At 32.9% G+C, this 27814-nt stretch overlaps 1 protein-coding gene across 3 annotated transcripts in view; it reads right to left on the bottom strand.

The window, feature by feature from the left end:
* Positions 1 to 27814, bottom strand: part of LOC6045372 — a 246157-nt gene that overhangs the window by 149920 nt on the left and 68423 nt on the right. Inside the window, exon 2 of one of the 3 annotated variants that reach the window (XM_038264844.1) lies at positions 20159 to 20202. The exons of the other annotated variants lie outside the window; for them this stretch is intronic. The gene's annotated coding sequence lies outside the window, so the exon portion shown is untranslated. The remainder of the gene's footprint in view (positions 1 to 20158; positions 20203 to 27814) is intronic. 3 annotated transcript variants of the gene reach the window in all.

The raw sequence follows: 27814 nt of genomic DNA on the forward strand, positions 1-27814 counted from the left end.
TTTTATTTTAACTTTATGGTCACTGAGACAAATTTAAAAGCAATTTTATGGTTGTGGAGCATAGATTTTCACTGTCCAAACACTGTGATATAAAAAAATCCTTCTCAACAAAAATACTTATAATATTTTCTTCCTTTTGGGACGATTTGAAAGATTTCAAAATTAAAAAATTTATATATTTTCTCAAAGTTGCATGATTTTTTACAAGCAGTCAATCCATCAATTGATCCTCACACTCATTTTGTCCATTAAAGTTGCTGTTCTATACAATTTAGTTGCAAAAGATTAATCAGAAACAGGATTAGAATAATTTTCGTTAAATTTCAAAGTTCCCGGTATTTCCCGGGAAATTTGTTGAAAATTTCCCGTTTCCCGGGAATTTTGTAACCCCGGGAAATTGGACGCTCTACGTACTAAGATGGTCACAAAAATGGTAGTTTTCGTCATTTCTTGTAAAACCACGTCATAAAAAAATCATAACATAAATGGAATTGTTGTAAATATAATTAAAATTAGCATGAATCCTTGCCAAGCCATTGCATTGGGTGACTGTGTCAAAATCATCCTCTCTTCCCTCTCCGCCCGGAAGTTTCCACTTTTACCACTTTTGCGCTGACATCAAAATACCAACCAACGCACAGTAGAAGCACTTCCTCTTCATACACAATCACGCACACACACAGAATCACGCACACCGTCACACCACCTACCGGAAGGTTCCGCGTAATGAATAGCTTTTAGTGTAATGATATTATAATGCTTTTAGCCCACTACACTCTGGCTGCTGCTGCCACTGCTGTCACTTTTGTGAAACGTGGCCACCAGGAGGCAGCATGATGCAACATTACCTTCCGGTTTCTGTTCTCCTCCCCTCCTCCACCGTCCCGCTTCACCTTGGTTGGGCGTGGGAAAATTGCTGCCAGAACAGATTCTGCATAAACAACAATTAGATTGTAGGACACCGACGGTGGTCCAAGTGACAGTGATGGCGGTCGGTGGTGTGAAGACACTTCTGGTTTGTTTACCAAACCATTACCGGGCCATCAGTCAAAAACGGTGACACGTGGCACTCATGAGTTGGGTTTGCACGTGGTTTTAGTTTCATTGGTTTGATTCTGATTGAAATTAAGTTAATACATTTGATAAAAATATTTTGTTTTTATAAATAAATTAAAATTGAATAAAATGATCGTGAAACGTAGCCATTCCGGGAAAATGTTGATATTGGCTTGGAATCTAAAGATTTTCTTTTAAAATAAATACATAACAATTATGGAAGTGATTTTTTTTTTAAACATTGTTTTTTTCTGATTATTTTTTTTTTTGTGTTTCGGACTATGCTTGTGAATTACACAAAACAAAAACAATACTTTTGGCCCCTTAAGAGATTCCCACGAAACAAGCGACATCCAATATTCCCAGGGAGCGTATTGGAATCACACTTCCTCTGAAGTCAAAACCAATAAAGCGGACGCAGATTCGCCGCCGGAAGGCCGTATCCCGATACGGCACTTTCATCCACCTCATCATCATCGACATCACCATCAGCCTCAAAAACAATAGCGCCCCCTAAAAGTTGTCTGCGAACACGTGTCTGTGTGGAGAGCCACAGAGTTTCCACCCACGCACTGCCACGTGGCTTCCTGTCTGACAAGCTAATAACAAGACCCCCCCACCCCCCTTGGGTGTCGTCTGTCTATGGTCACAAAGCTCAACAACTTTGGAACTTTTGTGTCGAGTGGTTCTGGTTCTGTGGCACACACGGCCTACTACTCTGTGTGTGTGTCCGCTTTCGCTAGAATTTTCCACCCACGACGGGATTGCGGGGTGAAGCCTGCTTTGCAGTGCTAAACATAAGGGGAGGAATTCGATTTTTGGGTTTGATTTGATTATACCGAGAAGCATTTTGTTGTGTTGTGTTGGGTGCTTTCTGAAATAGAAACCCCTTTCCGGGCGATGAAAATCAGGATCTATTTGTGAGCTCATCCCTACTGATTGATTCATTTCGGGTCTATTTCGGTCTTTTTGGGTTTAATTTCGAGGGGGATGATGGAATTCTTGGAATCAATTTGGATCAATTGAGAATTTCTTTAATTGAAATCTACTATGCCAACCTTTTGCTTTAATTTGATCAAGTTTTAGGCCTGAAAATAGATACTTTTGGAAAAAAACCTATTTATTTATTATAGCATATTCAGTATCGTCAAAGATATTCCATTTCATTGAACAATTCAGAAAGCTGCTTTTGAAGTTCACCCACTAGCGAGATGATGTTATCTTTCTTGTTATCTCAATTATGAATTAGGTCTTTGTGTAAAGACTTGGGTCTGGCAATTGACAAAATAGAATAAAATCGTCAAATTTCACGATGGTTTCACCAAAAAGTTACTGTTTTGATTGTTTACATCTAAAACCGAACGCAGATAAGCGAAGCGATTATAACTTGAAAACTGTGCACTAGTGCGTCCATCCCGGGAATTTTCGGGATTTTTTCAAACCCGGGAATTTTCATATTTTGTCCTAGGAATTTCAGAAATTGGAAAAAAAAAACAAATTCAAGAAATTCAAGAAATTCAGATTTGGTTGTGGAAAAAACAAACAGTTCAATACTAAGTAATTGATAAAAGTTTAAAAGAAGAGCAGTTCTCTCAGATTTCGGTCATTCGATTTTTTTTTGTATTTTTTAATCCGACTAAAACTTTTTTGGTGCCTTCGGCATGCCTAAAGAAGCCATTTTGCATCATTAGTTTGTTCATATTATTTTCCATACAAATGCGGCAGCTGTCCGTACAAAAATGATGTATGAAAATTCAAAAATCTGTATCTTTTGAAGGAATTTTTTGATCGATTTGGTGTCTTGGGCAAAGTTGTAGGTATAGATATGGACTAAAGTGTAAAAAATGATACAGGTAAAAAAAAAATTTGGTGATTTTTTATTTAACTTTTTGTCACTAAAACTTGATTTGCAAAAAAACACTATTTTTATTTTTTTTTATTTTTTTATATGTTTTAGAAGACATCAAATGCCATTTTTTTCAGAAATTTCCAGGTTGTGCAAAAAATCTTTGACCGAGTTATGAATTTTTGAATCAGTACTGATTTTTTCAACGCATCGAAATATTGGTCGCAAAAACTTTTCAACTTCATTTTTCGATGAAAATCAAATTTGCAATCAAAAAGTAACCCACCATTTTCTAATTTCGATATCTCAGCATTTAATGGTTCGATTTACAATTTTAAAATATGAAACATTCATGAAATTTTCCGATCTTTTCGAAAAGAATATTTTCAAAGTTTTTAAATCTAGACTAACATTTCTAAAGGGCCAAACATTCAATAATACGCCCTTTTAAAATGCTAGTCTTGATTTTAAAACTTTCAAAATATTTTTTTCGAAAAGATCGGAAAATTTCACGAATGTTTCATATTTTAACATGGTAAATCAGACCATTAGTTGCTGAGATATCGACAATCATTTCGACATTCATTTTATCATAAAATGTATCCAAAAACGAAAACAAAAAAATTGCACATTTTTTTTTGCGTGGAAGCTGAGTCAAAAAATGGGTTGTTCTTCAGAGTGGAACTATTTTTTCGGAGTTGAAGTCCTAAGCAATACTCATAACTTTGACCGCGACAATAAAAATTATTTCACAATTTTAATATCAAGTTTACTTTTCAAAAGGTCTGTAAAAGGAATGTTGTCCCAATTTCAAAGTTTAGACCTAATTATATTTTTTTGAAATTTTCTTGTTAATAAGAGCATAGACATTTTCGCAAAAGTTTCATTTTTAACATTGAAAATCGGACAAATAGTTTTCAAGACATTGTCAGTTGATAATTACACGCTTATAAGGTTACACTAAGAAAAAAACATTTTTCAATATTCGAATCTCTGTGAGGCTGAATCTCAGAAACTGTTTTCCCGATTTTAAAAGTTTCAGAGAGCAAATCGTAGGAAATTGTCTGATCTCCTCAAAACATTTTTTATGAAGGTACTATTTTTTTCAAAAGGATTTATAACATTAAAAAAAACGAACGTAAATTGAAAAATATCATACTAAAAGTTACCTTGAAAACTGTACATTTTATTGAAAAAATGTTATGTTTCTTTTGATTGCAACTTCAATTTTGATTCCCTGAATTTCAAGACAGTGAGTTTAATGTAAAAAATCCAGTCCAGGTTTTCTATATAAAAAAACCAATTTTTTTTTAAAAAAAGCTTATTTTGGGAAAAAGGGATTTGAGTGATAAAAAGTTAAAAGAAAAATGGTTTTTTTAGTTTATCTAAAATTGTGAAAAGACAAGTATGGGAAAACTAATAGTACAAAATACCTTCTTTTGACCTAGGGAATGGACAAAGTTTCATCAAATAATAAAAAAAAAAATCGACAATATTTGCGAAAACGAAGAGAGCTACTTTGAGATTTTTATTTATTTTTATTTCATTTTCAGATGGACAGTTCAGTTTCATCCAATCGAAAACTACAAAAAATAACTTAACAATTAATTACCGCATTCTTTGGAGAATTGCTCAGTGTTGTTTGTCTAAAAAAAGTAATTAAACAAATGATTATAAATTCAAAAGAAAATAATAGCTTCTGTTCTAAATTTGTCGCCTACTGGTTTCTACTACACCCCGAGCAGACGGAAATAACTTAGGAATAACATTTTTTGATATTGGAAAATACCAGGCTAATAACATTTTCAGTAATTCTTCGAACAAATCTTTGTTATTATTTTTTGTTATTTTAACAACTAATCCGATCATCCCAATAACAGTTGGAGGTATTCTTCCATAACAAAAAATGTTATTCCCAAGTTGTTTTGGCTTCCAACCAATATCAGCCCAATAACAAATTTTGTTATGACTTATTGTTTGGATGCTGCCGAGAGATCCTCTTTAAAACATGCTGTGTTTTTTTTATTTTGTATTGTGATCTTCATAAAACAAGGTAAGAAAAATGTTAATAACAAATGCCTCGATGCTAACCACCTGTTTTTTTAGGTTTGGACGATTGATAAAATAAATGTATACATAACAGTACTTGAAACATTATCAATCACAAGCAAAATCAAATTTTGATAACTGAAATACCAGCAACGGTTGCTGAATCTTCAGCAAATGATCTGTCAAACTGCCACAAGAAAAGTGACGTTTCTTTTGCTGAAATTTTAGTTGTTTTGACAACCATTTTACTGAAATTTCAGTAAATCATCTGTCAAAGTGACAAATATCAGTTAACTGAGAATTCAGTAAAATCTAAATTACTGAATCGTTTACTGAAATTTCAGTAGATGAAAATTCAGTGAAACTTTACTGAATTTCAGTAAAAAAAAATGGTGTGTAAGATTGATGCTTATTTTTAAAAGCCAAAACATACCTGATCAAAAAAAATTAAATCATTTCAAATAAAATTATTTGAAAAACTAACAAATAGTTAAACTCTTTTTATAAAAGAACTTTTTTTTCAATAATCGATTTTAAACATTTCGAATAATACTTTTTTTTACATTTTCGAAAAATATATTCGATTTTTGAAGTATTTTTGTGAATTTTGATGTTTTTTTGTATTCAAGAAGTTTTTTAGTTTTGTTTTTGAAAACAGTTTTCAAAATTTTAATGGCATTGGCATGCGATTAAATTTTATCTTGGTATTATTTAATTTCTTTTCTTAAATTTTTATATTTTTACAAGCTTTTAAAATGTACAGAGCATCTTTTTTACATCTTTATTAAATGGCACATTAAATACACTTTGTTTTGCCAGTTGATTTTTCTACAACGTTTTACAAAAAAAAACTAAATTCTTAATATTTGCTTTGCAATAATAATAATTTCATGTTTGAAATAAGCAATTTTAGCTAACTATCCCAAAATCTCAAATTCGATTGTGCTTTTAAAACAATAGATTTCCAATCAACGTTCGTATAATTCCATCGTTCACGCTATCGTCGGCAGTACAAAATGATTCAATTCAAGTTAAACACTCAAAACCACATAACCCAAACGGAAGCTGCTTTATGTCGGATTTCCAAGAGTTTTCGCGTCGTGGCGTGGCAACAAAAAGACACTCTTTATTCGCGAACGCTCAGGCAGGAGCTCGTATTCATGTACGAAATTTTGCGTACACAACGAACGATTTGAAGGTGGGGTGGCTCGACAGTTAAAATGTTGAAATTTGAGTTCTAACATTTTCCATCAATTGTTCGAAACTGCTACAACCAACCCTACTTTTTGCGGTGCTGTTTTAAGACGGTGTCGTCTTAGCGGGAGGAAATAGCTCTCGGTTAAGACGAGGAAAACATAACACTTTTCCACCACACACGTGCTCGGGAGCTGGGCTGGGGGGGTTGCAAGGCGGGGACCAAATCGAGACATCAGACCCAGGAATCGTGCTTGTCAGAAAGGAACACGCTGAAGGTTGGAGGTTACGCTCGGCTTTCCGTCTTATTTCCTTGGGGGTTTTCAGGTTTCGATAATAGAAGAATCTGGGGTGGTTCTGGAAATCACTTTGAATATTATTAAATTAGTGAAATTTTATTTTCCTTCAAAAGAAGATTTTTTTTTCAAAAAAAAAAATATATATATATATTCAGAACACTTAATATTCATCAACAAACACCCTAGATTACGTTCCGTGATACCTGCTGGTAAGAAATTTAATCAAATTTGTTGAGCTTGGATTACACCCACCCAAGGAAAGGATAAATTTCACTGTACTCAAGAATCATACCCGAATAGGAAAATTAATCGTTCTGATAAAAATCCGTCTCTTGTGAGTATCTTCGCGAACCAGTGAAAATAAATGAATTTGATTACCGCCTATTTTTTTTCGTTTAAAGCTCCACTGTCAATTTAATAAAGCCAGTGGGGGGAAAAAGTCAATCAATTTTGATGTATGGTTTCAGGGTTGCAACAATAAATCAATTACACGAACTGGTCCCGCAAAATAAAAAGTTCAAAGGCTATTGAAATAAGCCGATATTGATATAAAGTAAATCAACCATTATTGGAATGAGCGGTATGAGTTTAAGTGCACTTTTATGCAACCTCAAACACTTCAAAGGGTTTTCACTGCAGTGCATGCTTGTGTGTGTGTGTGCGATTATCCCGCATACAAAATTATCGAGAAACTGGAGTGTGTGGGCGAAAATCGATAGCCGCCATCATTGTCTCGATGGGAGACCGCACTTGAGCAAATTGCACTTGATGAAATGTGTGAACTGTGGGAATAATCGTGGAAGCGTATTTCATCGAAAATGTTAAACAAAATATTTTTAAATTCAATAAAGTAACTGGGAAATTCTCCGCCAACTCACACGAAATCGAAAATAGTTCCCCGACCCCTCTTCAATTTGCGTGAAACTTTGTCCTAAACTTTGTCCCTGATCACGAATCTGAGTTTCATTTTTTGAAATCTTCTTCCATTTTTGAACATTCGAAAAAGACGTGTTTTTCAATAATTTGCAGCCTGAAATGGTGATGGTTTGGCAAAATTAAAAAAAAAAAGTATTTTTCAAATTTGCAATAACCCACATTTTTTTGCAGGGTCATTTTTTGAGGGGAACTGAGAGTACTGTTCTACATACAATGTTTTGAAGCAGACAATCACAAAAGTTTTGATACACAAACATGGCTTGTTACCATATCGAGATATCGCGATTTTACGGAAAAAAAGTTTTGAAAAATTCATTTACTTTTACTGTTTCTATTTGTATCGGTCATTTTCGACACTAACCAACTTTTCTAAACTTATTTTCGTAAAATTGCAATAACTTGTGAACATTTCAACACTCAAAAAAATAAATAAGGCATAAATAAAAGGGTCTTGGCAATCTTTTCAGCTATCTGTTTCGTCATAGTTCTTGTCAGACCGAATATAATTTTCTGATGGTAGTACAGAGTGTTCTTTTGTAAATGTGGAAGGTAAAACTATGGAAGGTATATCTTTCATGATGTAATTTTACCTTAATTTAGACTGAAAATTTACATTGCACCAGAAAAGTGGTAATCTTACATATTTTCAGAGGTAAAATTACACACCCGTCCAGGTGTAAAATGATTTTTTTTACTGGATAAACCAAGAGTAAAACCAAGATTTGTTCATTTATTTAGTCAAAAAAAAAATATAAAAAATAATATTTTTTCAGTTTTTCAATCGTTCCTTGTTTGTTTATCTTACTCAATTTCTCTTAAGGGGTCACAAAATTTCATATTGCAGAAAATTTATTAAATCAACTTAAGAGATGATTTTCAATCACTCCTGAAAGTTTCATGAAGATATTTCATGATTTATCTGAGTTAGAGACGATTTAAGCTCAAAATTTGGCCATGCGCAAAGCGTGCTGTCAAACTTTGAGAGCGTTTTTCTCTGAACACCAAGTTGATTTACGGGTGCCACGATATCTCGAGCTTGGCTGAAATTTTGAGGCTGACTCCTAAGATAGGTCCCGTGTGCATGACGAAGCCCGATTTTAAAATTTTGAATTTTCAAAAATTACAAAAATCAAAAACTGGCGATTTTTTATATGAAAAACAGATAAATATTTTTATCTTTTTTCTTATAATCTTTTTGTAAATCGGCCTTCGTCATGCACATGGGACCGGTTTAACGAGTCTTCACCAAAATTTTGAGCCGATTTGGTCGAAGCAATGTTGAGATATCGTGGCACCCGTTTTTTGAAACTGCTAACTTCAAATAGCTATGTCTCGGCAATGATGCAACCAAATGTCTTCAAATTTGTTTTGTTAATAGATGGAAATGTATTTGTTTAATGCCCTGAAAATAGATTTTCAAAAAAGTTTAATTGTGTGCTCAAACCAACCTCTGACATTTTTGCCGATTTACATATATATAACCCCTTAAATATATACAATTATTATTATTATTATTTTTTATTACTATTTTTTTACCAAGAGTAAAACCAAGATTTGTTCATTTATTTAACCAATATATATATATATATATATATATATATATATATATATATATATATATATATATATATATATATATATATATATATATATATATATATATATATATATATATATATATATATATATATATATATATATATATATATATATATATATATATATATATATATATATATATATATATATATATATATATATATATATATATATATATATATATATATATACAGCAATTCCATTTGAAAAGATATATATATATATACAGCAATTCCATTTGAAAGAGCCTAAACCAAAAAAGTTCTCCGATCGGGCTCAAAATTTTTCTGGGGGTTCCTTGGCCAAAATAATTAGACCCGTATTTTTGTTTGGCCATTAGGTGGCCTACATCGTGCTAGGGTGGTTCAAAAATGGCAATTTTCGTCATTTTCGCAAAAACCACTTTTTCTAAAAATCATATCTCCGCGCCATTTCATCCGATTTTAGCTGTCTTAGACGCAAAGAAAGGTGATGAGTTTGGCTATTTGGGAAAAATAGTAAAAGTTCCAAAATCTAGCTTAACTATTGAAAAGTCGTATGAAAACTTAAAATGGCGTTTTGACCGTGTCTGGACCAAAGAGCCTATGTCTGAAAATATTTTATCGGATTCCTCGGAAAATTTCACATAACATATCAAAAATTGGCGATGTCGAACCGTACGTTTTGGAGATACGATTTTTGAAAATAAAAACTGCGTTTTCGACGCGCCACGCGCAAAAACGGGAAAATGACGAAATCGGCAAAAATCAACTTTTTCACTAAAACTGCGATAACTTTAAAATTTCAGCGATGACCTATACATGTCTGGGTACCAAAATTTTCGTAATTGAGAGACGCAACTTTTGGTACCATAACATCTATAGGTCATCGCTGAAATTTTAAAGTTATCGCAGTTTTAGTGGAAAAAGTTGATTTTGCCGATTTCGTCATTTTCCGTTTTTGCGCGTGGCGCGTCGTTTTTTTTTCAAAAATCATATCTCGAAACGTACGGTTCGACATCGCCAATTTTTTGATATGTTATGTGAAATTTTCCGAGGAATCCGATAAAAATATTTTCAGACATAGGCTCTTTGGTCCAGACACGGTCAAAACGCCATTTTAAGTTTTCATACGACTTTTCAATAGTTAAGCTAGATTTTGGAACTTCTTACTATTTTTCCCAAATAGCCAAACTCATCACCTTTCTTTGCGTCTAAGACAGCTAAAATCGGATGAAATGGCGCGAGATATGATTTTAGAAAAAGTGGTTTTTGCGAAAATGACGAAAATTGCCATTTTTGAACCACCCTAGCACGATGTAGGCACCTAATGGCCAAACAAAAAAATACGGGTCTAATTATTTTGGCCAAGGAACCCCCAAAAAAATTTTGAGCCCGATCGGAGAACTTTTTTTTTGGTTTAGGCTCTTTTCAAATGGAATTGCTGTATATATATATAAATAATATTTTTTCAGTTTTTCAATCGTTCCTTGTTTGTTTATCTTACTCAATTTCTCTTAAATGTATACACTTATTCTGTTTTAAGTTGTTTAGTTGTTGAGATATTCAAGCTTATAGAAAGAAATATGGTGTCAGAGGGACTTTTATTTGAAATTAACTCACCCTATTTTAAGGGTTTCTCAAAATCACCCAGAAGTTTGTTAAAATTCCTTCCATTTCCTGCTGCAAAACTGTTCAAATATGGATTGTAATTTATCATTTTTTTTTATTTCTAAAAGTTCAATTAATTCAAAAAAAGCTTAAATAAAACTTATTTTTCTCCAACAAAACTTATGGGAAATGGGACGAGCTTTCCGGTAAAAATATTTTCGAGACTGAAAAATCAAGTCTGTCATATAGAACATGCCGAAAACCACCAAAAAAGCTGATTTTTCAGCATTTTTATTTTTAAAACCGCTGTTACTTTGCAAGGGTTGGACTTAGGACAATGGTCAATATGGGGACTTTTATGTAAAATTGTCTGGAGAATCGATTCCCACTTTCGGTTTAAAAAACTTTGACTTTAGACCACTTTTCAAAAAAAAAAAAAAACAGTTTTAGTAAATGATTTTTCTATTTTGTAGGAGAAACATACCATCCTGCATTTTTCGTGAGTCTTTTTGTAACATTTTAGGCTATTTTCTCAAAAAATTTGAACGAGAAAAAATTGTGACTTCACCTTAAAATTTAACTTTTAAGCATAAAAATAAAAAAAAACCCATAGAAGTGGCGTGTATTTTTCTTTCAGTGTATTTTTTTCAGAAAGCTCGTCTGATTTCCTGCAAGTTTGTCTTTGAGATACAGTCATTTTTAAATTACAGAATACAAAAATATCTAAATATCTTACGTCCTTCTCAAATGTCATTTTCGAGTACAATTGGCTCCATATACACTGAAAAAAAAAATAAAAGTACCAAATTCCTAAATTCTAGGAATTTTAGCTCCTTTCCTTATTAAGTAATCCAAAAAACCCGATTACTAAATAAGGAAAAGAGGCAAAATTCCTAAAATAAAGGAATGTGGTACTATTTTTTTATTTCAGTGTACACAAAAATGGCTTATAAAGGCCTGGAATAACATGTCTACAAAGTTTCATTGAAATCGAACAGGGTCGGGTACAAAAGTACCAGAAAAATTCCTGATTTGAGATGGAATTGCTCTTAAATTAAAATCATGTTGGTTTTTTTGTTTATCTTGTTGTTCCTTGCACGGATAGAAATTCTGCAAGCTAGTCCGGTAACTGTATGTTGTCGAATTCTAAAATATTTAATTGTTTTCAAAATTTACAGCATTATTTTTCAATATCAACATTTTTGACGACTTCGGAAACATTTCAATGTTTTCAGCAACTAAGGATCGTATCAACAAGGTTCAAAAAAGCAAAACATAGAGAAAAAAGTTACCTAAAATGGATTTAACTTGAAAACGATGCACTTTATCAAAATTTCACTGAAGTACTTTTTGATTGCAAATACAAAAAATATTGAACCGTAATTTTTCTAAACTATCACTAATTTTTTAAGCTATTTAAGTTTTGCCCTCAGTGTTTGATAAATCGTTTTAATACCACCTTTAAGATCCACTCATCGACTCGATTCCAATCGAGTTGAAGTGCCGATATCACACACACAAACACATCATTTAATCCCACTTGTCTGGCACCTAGGTCTGATTTTGAAACCACTCATTTACGGCGAAAGTGCAAATATCTTCGAGGATAATTTCCATTCCGCAAACTGGCAGCCAGAGCCCGGTTAAATATATTGTTATTGCTGATGAGATTCCGGATTAATGTTTCTTGTTAAAGGCCCGCGCGATGATTGTTTATGACGGTCTTAACGTGATTGAGGATGTCTAGCTGTTAAGCCGTTGTTTACCTTAAGAAGGTGAGTTCCACCATTAAATCGAGCAACTTTAAGGGACGCGGCGTGTTAAACGACTTCCTTGCACGTGAACCTGTGAAAAATGTCTCGTTCTTCCCTAAAAATAGCAACCATTTCTCACCGCAAACACATCCTTTCCCCAATAAAGCCACAAAGTTTTCCCTCGCGAAAATCTCCTCAGCGAAAAAAAAGGTCGAAGCGGAAATGACTCCCACCGCCCCTCCAGCTAAAGCGCGCGAACGGATGTAAACAGTGCTTCGCCAAGTCTGGCAACTCTGGTGGGTAAAGTTAAGAGTTTTTTCGCTGCCTCCAAAACCGACTTGGCTTTTGGCTGATGAATGGGGCTGGGCGGTGAGGGGTGAGAAAATTTCCGCCCACCGGAAAAGTTCATTTTGTTGCGCACTTCCCTCAAGTTTTGACGAAAGTAATTTTCGGAATGGCGGGATTTATGATTTCTTTGGTGGGATATTAAAAATTATCCTTAAAAAAACTAAAATAAATAAATTTACGAATTTAACAGCAGAAAAAAGGAAATCAAATTGACGTAGCAAATAATTTCCAATTTTCGCAAGAAAACTTCAAAAGCGCACTAGGTGAATTCAAACCGCAAAGTTTGCCCCAGCTCATTTCGTCCAATTCACGTGGAAATCGTCAAAACTCCCAAACCAAAATGGGATGTTCATGAATCCGTAATGAACCTGTTACGAACCTAAGTAAACCCCGTAAGTGCGCGTGCAAAGGTCATCCTTCAAAAAAACGGTGGAATTAAATTTAATTGAAATTTTCGAGAGAGAGCTTCTTGACTGTGTGTGTGTGTGCGACCGAAAACCGCAACCAAAAAGGTGTGCGAGGCTTCTCACACAGACACATAAAGCGCGTATTTATTGTCTGGCAAGATAAATGTGTGATTTAATTAAATTTACGCGTGACTTGCCGTAAACGATGCTGCTTCGTTGACAGTCGCCTTTTTGTTGTGCGCGAAAACTAGAAGAGGGAGGGGGTGGCGTAATTTAGGGACATTTCCCGGGTTTTTTTTTTGCTGCGCGTAACACGCACAGCAGCAGTAAATAAGTGCGTGTCGGGCGAGCGAGCGGGGCTCAGGTGTTTGCTTTCAGGTGCCGCGAAAGCGCCTGATAAGAAGGGACGATGTTGACACTGTTGAATTTAAAGAACTTGCTAAAGTGAATTGCTAATTTTGAGTTAATTTGGCATGCACGGAGAGACTGGCTGAGGTAGAACCAATATTCGGATGATTATGAGGTTAGTTAAAAATTTAATTTATTTTATTTTAAATCTCTTTTGATCCTTTTATATAAATAATCAATTATATAAAAAAATGACACACGAAGAACTAAATTTTGATTTAAAAATAAAATATCGTTCAAATAAACCAATTTCCCAAAACCCTTATTTGAAAAAATTTAAATGATGTGATTTGTTTTAGGGGACAAAAATCCACAACTTTTAAATCATTGAGCAAAAAAGAAAGAAGACTCACATTTAAAAAGGACCAAAAATTAGAGCGTACAATTTCCCGGAGATACTGATTTCCCGGGAAATGGGAAATTTTCAATCAATTTCCCGGGAAATCCCGGGAATTCCCGGGAAATTTTAAATATATTGAAAATTGTTTCTGAACTTGTTTCTGATTTATATTATGGAAAAAAATGTAAAGGACAGCGACTTTAACGGTTAAAATAAGCGTCTAATAACTGCTTGACTACATGTAAAAAATCAAACAGCTACAAGAAAATGATTTTTTTTTTCAAGATGCAATAAATCAAAAAAGTATCTGAGGTATTTTTTAATGGCAAGTAGTTTTTGCCTTCCTCACCTCAATGAGGAAAGGCTATAAAATCACTCAAAAAATGAATTTCTTTATTTGAACTCGTAGACCCACCTTCACGTGTACCTATCGACTAAGAATCATGTTCTGAACAAATGTCTGTGCGTGTGTATGTCTGTAAGTCCGTGGACCGAAAAATATGCACACGATTATCTCCGGACTGGCTGAACCGATTTGGATCGTTTTGGTCTTATTCGATCCGTCTTGAGGTCTCACAAGACCCTAGTTAATATTATGAAGATTAGAAAAGTGCTAAAAAAACGACTTGGCTAGAGTTTGAAATCTTGTAAAAAAGGGTGGTTTTTGTAAGAAAACCCGTTATACTACATATTGTTAAAAAGGTATTTGAAAGACCTTTCCAACGCGTTCAAAAGATTGAAGATCTGACAACCCCATTAAAAGTTATGAGTACTTAATTGTTATTTATACACTTTTTTGAGGCCGGATCGGCGAGGCGAGGAAGGCACCAACCACCTAAAGGTGCACCCAAAACTGGCAGCGCTAGTCCGAGAGAATGATGGTCTCGAGTCGAGAGAATAGTGGTACCATTCACGGACGCAGAGAACACAGCTCGAGATGGGCGATAGAACTATTCTCTCGAGGTTCATTTGCAAAAAAAGTTCATCCGTCAACAAAAAACCAAAGTGTCGACAACGGGAATCGAACCAGAGACCTTTGACAAACCAATCCAATGACTTAGCTGCCTCGGCCACCACAGCTTGGTGACCAAGGAGAAGTCAGAAGTCGATGTATGACACTTGTTGTAGATTTATTGATTCAACTAACGAATGAACTCATTTGTTATGATGGTGTGAGTTGGTACCATTATTCTATCGATTTTGGCACTAAGCCCTCAATAAATTTTGAGAGAACGATTATCTTGACTCTGAATTTTGGGTGTGGATTAAATAACGTTTTTATCAAGTGAGTAAAATGAATCCATACTCAAAAATCACAATTCTTTTAATCTTGTTTGAGAGAGTGTGGTTTGACCAATTCCCACAATGTAAATGAAAAAAAAAAAATGCAGAAATTACGTTTTTCATGACAAATATCTTATCTAAAATAAGTCATACTGGTTTCAGCTCTTGAACAAAATGGTATATATTTTTAATATTTCCTAAAAGCCATCCTTCTCGTGTTTGTTTTACTTCAAGTTTTGAATAAATAACTTTTTCAATTTTTCAACACCTCTCAAACCATACAAAGTAGTCTTTAAATGATTTTTTTAAAGGTTTTATTATACCACATGATTTTCAGGTTTACAATTGACTTCGTTTGAAAGTTTCTTCGTTTCAGAGCATTTTCAAAATATTGGTTCCAAAAAGTTAAGAAATTGTATGCTTTCGCTTGAATTTCGGGAATTTCCGGGAAATTTACAACGGGAAATATTCCCGGGAAACGGGAAATATTTTTTTCCGGGAAATTCCGGGAATTCCCGGGACGGGAAGTTGGACGCTCTACCAAAAATTCAATATTACGCCAGTTTTGAAACGTAAGTCTTCACGTTAAAATTTTCAAAATAGTTCTTTCAAAAAGATCATAAAATTTCACAAATGTTTCATTATTCATCATTGAAAATTAGACCATTAGTTGTTGAGATATTGGCATTAGAAAATGTGGGTATGTTTGAATGAGACTTAGAAAACTTTAAATGTCTTGGACAATTTTCATACAAAACATTTTTTTTTTGTATGGAACGTGGACAATCGCTGAAAAATGGTTAACGTTATCGTTATTTTGATAATTTTTTCAGCGTTAAGAACGGACTAATACTATTTTTTTTAATTTAAATTTACAATGCTTTCACTCAGAAGATATTTTTTTTAAATGTAGTTAGTTTAAAATTATAAATCTTGCTTAATTTTTCAAAAAGTCCTATGTACATAGGAAACCCATGGAACATTGGGAGTTTTGAAAAAATAATCTACGAATTTTTTTTTTTAAATACTCTTTTTTCACAAAATGCCGTATTTTATCGAAAATTTTAAAAATTGCAATATAGGTATCAAATGAAGAGAAATTTTGTACGCTTTTTACCTTTCTTCAACTATTTTGTAAAATACTCTTTTTTCGAAAACACTAAAAATGTTTAAAATATGCAATATGGGTATCGAACCAAATTTTGGATGCTTCGTAAAAAAAGTTCTTCGTATCAACCCATATTTTTTGAATATATACCTTTTAATGCTAATTATGGAAAATTAATTAAATTCAAGCAACTACGATATTTTATAATATTTTTTGTGATTTCAAATGCTTTCAAATTTTTTCTTCGATTGATATCCATACTGCAACTTTTGAAAATTTGATAGTTCTGAAATATAGTATTTTGCGATATTTTTTTTTGTATATTAAAAATCTAATTATTAATTATCTAATTATTTCTAAATCTAATGAAGTGAAAATTCAAACAAAATTTCGCTTCGTTTCGTACCCATATTGAAAATCAAGCAAACTTTAGAACATTCGAAAAATACGGTATTTTGTGAACAACTTTGAGTGTTTTACTTTGAGACTTACTAGATTAAAAAAATAAATTTAAATGAAAGCATTTAATTAAGTTATTGTTCATTATCCATCGATAATTTTACCTTGGAAAACACATCACACAAAATAGCGCCATAAGGTTTGGTGAAAAATTGACCAAAATTCTAGCAGAACATTTGAAAAGATCATGCAAAATTTGAAATGCCGGTTTTACCGTGTCTGAACCAAAGAGCCTTTTGCGGAAACTATTTTTTTTATTTTTCGGAAAGTTTCACTCAAAGATTGAAGATCATTTCATTATTAAGGCGCTTGCCTACGATAAAATATTTTTTTTTTTGTAAAAATGCTATTTCTTCTATTTTTGCGTACAAATAGGTAAAACATTTTGGGGAATCCGACATAAATTTTGTCATGTTCTTTGGACAAGGCACTACACAGTGGTCCAGATCGCAAAATTACGTGGAAAATGGATTTTCCGTAAAATGATGAAGTTTTGAAGCTTTGGTGTCTTCAGAAGAGTTGTTGCATATGGAAAGGAGTCACTTTTGGTTTGGTTGGAAATTAGGATGGTTCACTATTAGGGTGATTTTGAAAGTCTAACTTTACAGGAATATTTTTGGGAATTTGTTTTGTCTTCTAGAAAGTTGTTGGGCTTGGCAATCCAAGCAACTTTGTCGAAGACACCAAAATTGTATCTCGTAATCTACGCCTTCTACGACCAAATTTATAGAAAGCATCTGAACAAACCTTCAAAAATCAGTTTTTTGAACGAGGCAATTCAGGGTTAAGTTTTAGAGAAAAGTGTTATTGGGAGCACTTTTAGAACTCTAAAAATGTAAAATTATCATTTAAACCCAAAATATGACCAAAAATCGATTTTTCGACACTTTGGGTCAATTTTGAGGGCAAAATTACATGGAAAAACATCCCATAAGGCTTAAAATTTGGCTTGCGCCTTTTTGAGATATTTAAGTTTTAAAATTGCATCTTTTTTACCTAAAAATCACTGTAACTTTTGACCCGTAAGTCCAAATCGACTTGTCAAAAAATAAAAATATTTGTTTTTTAGAGTTCTAAAGCCCCCAATACCACTTTTCTCTAAAACTTAACCCTGAATTGCCACGTTCAAAAAAATGATTTATGAAGGTTTGTTCAGATGCTTTCTATAAATTTGGTCGTAGAAGGCGTAGATTACGAGATAAAATTTTAGTTTTGGAACTTCATCATTTTACGGAAAATCCATTTTCCACTTAATTTTGCGATCTGGACCACTGTGCACTATGGTACATTGGGTGGCCAAGTTTCAAAAAAGTGACCTTCTCCAAATATTTTTTGGTATTTTTTTCTCGAAAGTAAACATTCTAACTAAGAAAAATCCAAATTTTCAAAGCTCTAAGTTTATTCATTACGGAGATACGCAAGCTGAAAGTCAAAAAATGGAGTAAAAAACTAGCGTTTTTCGTAAAAAAAGGCTGATTGTTTAATTTTAACATAGCTCAGCCATTTTAAATGTTTTATTAGGACAAATATACATCGTTGGAAAGGTAATGAGATAAACTATTAATAGATAAAATGTTGTTTCCAAACCAAAAACTGAAGTTTTCATCGAATAACTGGAGCATTTTTTTTGACAAATCATATTTGTCTAAGATAAGATCTTACATTGCTGAAATTTCCAGCCTGCGATTTTTTGCGTTTTCGGAGATATGCCATTTTGAACATTTACGTTTTATCAAAATTTGCTGCAATCTACATATGCGCCCGTTTATTTCACTTGCTTTGCTACCTACTTCGTGGGCATCGTCGCTTCAAAAATCAATACCTGGTTTCAAGAAGTTCGAAATGACTTTATTGGAATTTTCTGTTGCCTACATTTAAAATTGAGTACCTTAACTGATCCACATTTAAGTTCTATGTTGGTTAGTACAAAACATCATAAAAAGTACCTTTAACATATCCTGAAGCTGTCACAAACTCTATAATCAAATGAATTTTAAGAATATGGTTTGTATTTTATCGTTTTATTTCATAATTAATATTTAGAATAAAATTATTTTTTCTGTTATTTGATTTAACAATTAAAATTTTCGCAATTTATGCCCGTAAGGGTGGGGGGGGGGTCTCAAGTTATATGGCAAAAACATTTAAAAAGCAAAAAAATAATTTGGCCGCCTGTTTGTATGGAGATGGCCCATAGTGCTGTGCACTGTGACAAGGCATTTTTTTAAATGTAGACCTTTTCTGTATTTTTTTGTTTTGAAATTATGGATATAAGGTCATTAACATTAATTTGCATCCAACTGAGCTGACATCTTTTTAAACGCTTAGATTTTTGAAAAAATGTTCTGGTTTTATTTTCGAAAATTTAAATTTGGGTACTACCCTAACTTTTTCTTGTTTCTTGTTTCTTGTTTCTTGTTTCTTGTTTCTTGTTTCTTGTTTCTTGTTTCTTGTTTCTTGTTTCTTGTTTCTTGTTTCTTGTTTCTTGTTTCTTGTTTCTTGTTTCTTGTTTCTTGTTTCTTGTTTCTTGTTTCTTGTTTCTTGTTTCTTGTTTCTTGTTTCTTGTTTCTTGTTTCTTGTTTCTTGTTTCTTGTTTCTTGTTTCTTGTTTCTTGTTTCTTGTTTCTTGTTTCTTGTTTCTTGTTTCTTGTTTCTTGTTTCTTGTTTCTTGTTTCTTGTTTCTTGTTTCTTGTTTCTTGTTTCTTGTTTCTTGTTTCTTGTTTCTTGTTTCTTGTTTCTTGTTTCTTGTTTCTTGTTTCTTGTTTCTTGTTTCTTGTTTCTTGTTTCTTGTTTCTTGTTTCTTGTTTCTTGTTTCTTGGTTCTTGATTTTCTTTAAATTTTTCGTGTTTTTGTTTGTGGTTAAGTTTTATTGTTTTTTTTTTCAAATAATTCATCAATTTTAAGCTTAATAATTATATTTTAGCTTATTAATTTCGATGTGTCCAATCACGCCCCTGTGACAAATTCAACTTTTCAAACGCTAATCATGTAGTGAAATACTGTTAATACAACAGAAAGTGTTTTGGAATCTCATAGAAAAATATTTTTTTGCATAAGGGTTTATTAACAGTTTATGTTATCATAACAAAATTTGTTATTTGTCTGATATTAATTGAAAGCCAAATCAATTATGGAATAACATTTTTTGTTATGGAAGAATACCTCCAACAGTTATTGAAATGATCGGATTAGTTGTTAAAATAACAAAAAAATAATAACAAAGATTTGTTCCAAGAATAACTAAAAGTGTTATTAGTCTATTATTACATAACAATTCAGTAACCAAAATTTCATAACGACGAATAACAAATTTTGTTATAAATAACATAAAATGTTATTGGCCTAGTATTTTCAAAAATCAAGAAATGTTGATCCCAAGCTATTTTCGTCTGCTCCGGTAGAGCTATTCTTTAAGCTTTTCGTGCATAAAAAGTTACCAAATGATTTTAATAAGAATCATTCAGGAAATAAATGGCTACTTACAAAGAACACTGCTTCCTAAAATGATGTAATTGTTTTGAACAAACCTGGAAATAAAAGAAAGGCAAATTATTAGTGTTTTTTTTTGCTAGAAAAATCATGTCTGCTAGAAAAATCATGTCTCGCATTAAAAAATTCTTTTAATTTGATGCATTTAAATAAAATCAACCAAAGCTGCATTTCAACCAATTGAACCATATTTTCTTTATGGTCTACCGATAATTAATTAATTACCAGCAAATGAACGCTTCAAAGCGACTTCAACTTCGCTCCTTTTTCGATCATTAAAGCTTTAAAGTCATCGCCATCAGAAGAGCACACTTAGACAGGTTTTTCCCGCTAGACATTTTCACATCACGCCCCAGACATGCGACGAGCACAATCTCTCGAAACATGTTCGCGATCGATACAGCTTCCTCTTTTTATGCTGTCCCTCTGTTATGCTTTTTTTGCACACGATAGAGATGTCAACGGAAGGTATTTGAGCGCGAAAACTATGTTGCATCTGGTGTTTGGTGGTGGCTGACGAGCTTCTGTTTTTGGATGCGTTGATTTTATCTCAAGTGACCCCGAAGAAAAGAGTTTTTTAGGTTTACAATGAGAAAACAATTTGTTAAAAAAATGATTGTGATTATTTTTTATTTAGAATCATTTAAGATTTATTGTAGCTATGAGGTTTTATCCGAGTATACAAAAAAAAAGATAACAAAAACATAATTTGCTATTTTAAACAATCAAAACAAAATTTGTTAAAATTTCTGTTTTTTTTTAATTTGCAAAAAATAGCAATACAGAAGAAGTGATAAAATTTTCTCAAATAAAAATGTAATGTCGATCGATCACTTTTGAACCAGACTTTAACAAAACATGTTCGTACCTCCACAAATTTCTTCAATCGGGTCATCGCCACACCAAATTCGCAGCCAGTATCAAAGTGCCTATTGGTGAGTGATCTGTGAGTTACGAATTTTGCGCTGCTCACAGTGTTGATTGATTTGTGTCGCGTGTAGTCGAGTGAAAAAAAAAAAAAGCAAAATTCGAGAAATTTCCAACAAGGTCTGTTTTTGTGAAGAAAAAAAAAGAAAAGCGAAAATGTCTCACAAACCCTGGCAAAAGGTAAATTTGATGGTACAAAGGAGAGCAACGTAATCATCGCCATTGTCATCAACGTAACTCATTAAAACGCTGTAATGAATTTGATGCGTGTCGATAGCTCTCTGCTGGGACGCCTTACCCAGGGTTGGGATGACGGTGTGCTGCACACACGTGGCCATAATGGGATGCCAGGTCTGCCCCAGGGCTGTGCACAGCTTTTGTAAAAGTTCTGATCGCTTGCACGCGGAAATGCGTTGACTTGGCAGGAAACGACCTCGGGGGTACTAATTTGATGTCGGGTATAGAATGTCTTTTACTTTGTTAGGATTATAGTTGAAGGTGTGGCTTAGGACGAATTTCGAACTCATTCAAACGTAGTTTGCAGCAGAAAAGATCAGGTTGAAGCAGTTGCCGGCAAATTAAAGTATTAAAAAGCAGTTGAAATCAGTTAAAATCAGATGAAGGCACCCGAACAGACGGTAATAACTAAATTCATGCCATTTCAATAACAAATACTGTTAAAATAACAAAAACTGTTATGGAATATTCTTGCAAAATTCATTCAATAACAGTTTATGTTGTCATAACAAAATTTGTTATTGGGTTGATATTGGTTGAAAGCCAAAACAACTTTGGAATAACATTTTTTGTTATGGAAGAATACCGCCAACTGTTATTGGGATGATTGGATTAGTTGTTAAAATAACAAAAAATAATTACAAAGGTTTTTTTCGAAGAATAACTGAAAATGTTATTAGTCTGTTATTACAATAACAATCCAATAACGACGAATAACAATTCTTGTTATAAATAACATAAAATGTTATTGGCCTATTATTTTCTAATATCATATAATGTTATTCCGAAGTTATTTCCGTCTGCTCGGGCAGTCGAAATAAGTTAAAAGCAGTCACAAGCAGTTGAGGCAGTTTGATTAATTAAAAGCAGTTGAAACAAACGAAAGAGAAAGCAGTTTAATTTGTAGAAATTATCCAAAAGCAGTAGAAAGCAATCAAAGCAGAAGTAAAAAGACAAAAGCAGTTGAAAACAGTAAAAGATAGTAAATAAAGCAAAGAAAAGCAGTAGATAGCAGATGGAAATACCCGAGCAGACGGAAATAACATGGGAATAACATTTTTTGTTATTTGAAAATACTAGGCCAATAACATTTTATGTTATTTATAACAAGAATTGTTATTCGCCGTTATGATTTTTTTGTTATTGGATTGTTATTGTAATAACAGACTAATAACATTTTGCGTTATTCTTCGAACAAATCTTTGTTATTATTTTTTGTTATTTTAACAACTAATCCGATCATCCCAATAACAATTGGAGTTATTCTTCCATAACAAAAAATGTTATTCCCAAGTTGTTTTGACTTTCAACCAATATCAGACCAATAACAAATTTTGTTGTGATAACATAAACTGTTATTAAGCTCTTATGCAAAAATGGATTTTACAAGAATATTCCATAACATTTATTGTTATTTTAACAGTATTTGTTATTGAAATGGCATGAATTTTGTTATTACCGTCTGCCCGGGTATGCAAAAGCACTCACCAGATTAAAGCAGTCAAATAAGTATGCAATCTCAATCAGTTAAAATGCTTCAAAATTAGTTGAAAGCAAATAAATGCAGATGAAAGCAGTGATATAAGAAATATAATAGTATAAATATAATAGTATAATAGTAAGATAAATATAATAGTATAATAGTAAGAAATATAATAGTATAATAGTAGTAATAGTAAATATAATAGTTAAATTGGCAGTAGCAGTTGAATGAAATCAAAAACAATTGGTCAAAAGCAGTCAGATTATTATTTGTTAAACCAGTCAATGGCAATTAATCCAAGTCTAAAGCAATTGTTAATTGTGAAATGCAGTCATTATCAGTAAAAAGCAATTTAGTTTAAAGCAGTAAAAAACTGTCAAAAGTATTTGAAAGCAACTAAAGAAGCAGATTAAGCAGTGACATTAGTTCAAACTAGCTTAGTTAGTAGAAAATAGTAAAAAGCAGTTGAAAGCAGTCAAAAGTAGTGGAACTTGTTGAAAATAGTCGAAAGCAGTAAACCAGTGTGAAGCAATTGAAAGCAGTCAATTGAAGGAAAAATAAGTTGAACGCAGTAATAATCAGTCTTAATCACTTTTAAGCAATCAAATCAGTTAAACCAGTCAAAAGTAAGAAAAAAATAATTGCAGGCAATTAAAAGCAGAAGATTTCAGTCATATTAGATAAAAGTAGTTAAATTGGCAGTAATATTTGAAAGTAGTCTGAAGCAGTCAGATTATTATTTGTTAAACTTGTCCAAAGCAGTTAATCAAGTCTAAAGCAATTGATAACTGTTAAAAGCAGTTGAAAGCAGTTGAAACGAGTCAAATGAATTAGGAGAAGTCTGTTCAACACAGTCTAAAATAGTTGAAAGCAGTCAAAAGCAGTTGAAAGCAGTCATAATCAGTAATAAGCAGTAAAATCAGTTAAATTAGTTTAAAGCAGTAAAAAACTATCAAAAGTGTATTAGAAAACAATAAAAGAAGCAGATAAAGAAATCAAAATAATTTTAAACAAGTTAAAATCATTCAACCAGTGTAAAGCAGTTGAAAGCAGTCAATTGAAGTAAAATTAAGTTGAAAGCAGTAGAATCAGTAAAAAGCAGTTGAAAACTGTCAAAAGCAGTTGGATCAGTTGAACATCGAAAGTGTTCAGATAAGTAAAAGCAATTGAAAGCAAACAAAAGGTAGTCCAAAGCAGTCAAAAGCAGTTGAAAGCAGTCATAATTAGTTAAACATAGTCAATTAAGTAAAACTGCCAAAAGCAGTTTAGATCACTTAAATTGATGAAAAGCAGGTAAATAAGCTTAAAATCCAGTTTAAAGCAACCAAAAGCAGTCGAAGATTAAAAGTAGTTAATTTTTAACTAGTAAAAAGCAGTCAAATCAATAAAAGCAGTTGAAAACAGTCAAAAGCAGTTAACAGCAATTAAAAACAGACAATTATATGAATAAGCTGATTATGGTCAAAAGAATTTAAAAGCAATGGAAAGCATTCAGGTTAGTAAAAGCAGATGTAAGCAATCAAAGGCAGTCAAAAGCAGTCAGTAGCAGACAAAAGCAGTTGACAGCAGTCATAATCAGTCATGATTAGTTAAACATGTTTAACCAGTCAACGGCAGTTGAAACTTTTAAAAGCAGTTGAGATCAATTAAACCTATAAAAAGCAGTTAAATAAGCTGAAAATAGTCAAAAACAGTTCAAATCAAACAAAAGCAGAGATATGCATTCGAAATCAGTTGACGCAGTTGAACATATTCAAAAGCAGTTTTATGTTATAGGCAGTTAAATCAGTGAAAGCAGTCAAAACAGTAGCAAACTGTCAAAAGTAGTTGGTAGCAATTAAAAGCAGACAAACAGTCATATCCGTTAAATCAGTTAAATCATTTAAATGTAGCCAAAAGCAGTTAATGGCTATCGAAAAGATTAAGATTAGTTAAAGCAGATGAAAACATCTAATGACAGTCAAATGCATTCAAAGGCAGTTGAATGGCATAGTCAAATCAGTTTAACCAGCTAAAAGCAGTTTAGTTTCATAGTAGTGAAGGCAGATAAAAGCAGTCCTAAGGCAGTTGAAAGCAGTTAAATCAGTCATAAGCAGTTGGAAAGGGTCATAATTAGTTTAACATCGTCAAATCAGTTAAACCAACTAAAAGCAGTTAAAAACTGTCAACAGCAACAGCAGCATCTCAGCTCAAAATAGTTAAAGGCAGTTTAAAGCAGTTTAAATCAGTTTAAATCAATCAAAACAGTAAATCAGGTGAATATAATCAAAAGCAGTTCAAAACCAACAAAATCAGAGGTAAGCATTCTAAAGCAGTAAAAGCAGTTAAAAATGTTCAGAGGCTGTTGGAAGTTATAAGCAGTCAAATTAATTCAATCAGTTGAAAGAAGTTATGACTGTCAAAAGTTGCTTAAAATAATTCAAAGCTGATAACAGCATATTAATCAGTAGAATACAGTCGTAAGCAGTTCAAATCAATCAAAAGCAGTACGATCAGGTCAAAGCTGTTGAAAGAAACCAAAGATATCTGGAGTTTTTTTTGAAAAGGTCCAATAAACCAAATTTCCAGTTTTTGCTTTTTGGGTGTTTTTGAAACCGCCTTGAGTCAGGGGTATTAAAAAACACCCAAAAAGCAAAAACTTAAAACTTGGTTTATTGGACCTTTTCAAAAAAAAACTCCAGATATTCGAAAGCAATTTATAGTAACCAAAAGCATTCGAGTGCAGTCAATAAAAACGTGGTTGAAAGCAGATAAAAACCCGACAAATGCAGTTAAAAGCAGTTCAAAACTGTCAAAAGCAGTTGAAAACAGTCAAAATCAATTTAAAGCTGACAAAAGCAGAAATGTAAGACCGAAATCAGTTGAAGCAGTTGAACATATCCAAAAGCAGTTTTATGTTAAATGCAGTTAGATCAGTTTAATAAGCTAAAAGCAGTCAAATCAGTGAAAGCAGTCTGAAGCAGTTAAAAGCTGGAAAAAGTAGTTGATTGCAATTAAAGGCAGATTAAACAGTCATATTCGTTGAACACAGTTGAAACGTTTGAATATGCTAAAAGTATTTAAAAGCAATTGAAGTCATTCATAGTAGTAAAGGCAGATGAAAGCAGTCCTAAGGCAGTTGAAAGCAGTTAAAGCAGTCATAAGCAGTTGGAAAGGGTCATGATTAGTTTAACATCGTCAAATCAGTTAAACCAACTAAAAGCAGTTAAAAACTGTCAACAGCAACAGCAGCATCTCAGCTCAAAATAGTTAAAGGCAGTTTAAAGCCTATCAAATCAGAGATGAGCATTCAGTAAGAGCAGTTGGAAATGTCCGAAGGCAGTCAGAAAACATTCGTAAGCAGTTCAAATCAATCAAAAGCAGTAAGATCAGTTAAAAGCAGTTGAAAGCAACCGAAGGTATTCGAAAGCAGTTGATAGTAACCAAAAGCAGTCGGTTGCAGTCAACAAAAAAAGTTGTTGAACTTACAAAAGCAGTAAAAAAAAAACCGTCAAAAGCAGTTTACAACAGTCAAAATCTGTTTTAAGCAAACAAAAGTGGAGGTATGCAGTCTAGATCTGGTGAACAGTTGAACATATTCAAAGCAGTAGAAAGTTAAAAGCAGTTAAATAAGTTAAAATCAATCAAATCAGTGAAAGCAGTCTAAGGCAGTTAAAAACTGGAAAGAGTAGTAAATAGCAATTAAAGGCAGATAAATTAGTTAATCAATTTGAATATAGCTAAAAGCAGTTGAAAGCAATCGAACTCATTCATAGTAGTGAAGGCAGATGAAAGCAGTCCAAAGGCAGTTGAAAGCAGTCAAAAGCAGTTGAAGCGGTCATAATAAGTTTAACATAGTCAAATTAGTTAAACCAGCTAAAGGCAGTTTGAAACTGTCTACAGCAGTTGAAAGCAGTAAACAGTATTTAAATTTTAGTCAATTCAATGAAAAGCAGTTAATTCAGTTGCAAATAGTCAAAAGCAGTTTAAAGCAAACAAAAGCAGAGGTGAGCATTCGTAAGCAGTAGAAGCAGTTGAAAATGTTCAAAGGCAGTCGGAAGTTAAAAGCAGTTGAAAGCAACCGAAGGCATTCGAAAGCAGTTGATAGTAATCAAAAGCAGTTGAATGCAATCAATAGAAAAAGAAGTTAAAAGCAGTTGAAAAAACTGTCAAAAGCAGTTGGAAACAGTTGTTTTCATCTGCTGAAGTTTTAATTTTGAGCTTTCTGCATTTACTATATTAGATTTCACTTCATCTGAAAACTGCCTCCACAAGTCTGAGAATTTTCCGCACAAAATTTCCCACAGAGATGAAAATGCAAAGCAGGGGGCTCTCCCAGCGGGAATATCTCGTCCGACCTCTCACTTTCTGTAATTGTTTGATTCGAGCATTTTTTATGATCCCAGATGTAGTAAAAGGCTCCACGGAAACCGGAACGGGAAAAACCTCCCTCCATGCGGCACCTAATTGTGCAAAACTTATTCAAATTTCCACTGCTTAACTGCTGCAGTATGCAAATCTAACCGTTCTTTGTTCGGTATTTTTATCGCTCCTTCTGCTAAACGATCTGGTCTTCGCACCGGCAAACATCCTTTTTCCGGACAAGTTTGTTGAGAGAAAATTTCATGTCCGAGGTGGCTTAGAATATTTAACGCTTGAGGATTTGAAACTTTTTGTATTTAAAATTAGTTTTTTTTCCCCCGGTTTCAGTTGGGAAGTTTAGTTTGAAAAGTTCCACTTTCCAGGTATGATGGATTAGGTTTGAAGCGATGGAGGAATAAAAAAATCCCAAGTTGATCGTTAACAATTTCTATCAAAAAGCCATCACTCAAGAAAAAAGGATTGTAGGGGCAAAAAAAGCGATTAAGGTGCATGTCTCGTAAATGTCAATCCCACATCTTCGCTCACATCTTTTGTACCTACCACGTGTCATAAAATCCGTGTGACACGGTTGGAGCGGCCTCTTTCAGAAGCTTTCATGCATATGTTTATCCTCAAAAAAATGTGTGTGGGAGGAAGGACTT

The sequence above is a fragment of the Culex quinquefasciatus genome, chromosome 3 (assembly GCF_015732765.1).
Source record: "Culex quinquefasciatus strain JHB chromosome 3, VPISU_Cqui_1.0_pri_paternal, whole genome shotgun sequence".
Taxonomy (NCBI): Eukaryota; Metazoa; Arthropoda; class Insecta; order Diptera; family Culicidae; genus Culex; species Culex quinquefasciatus.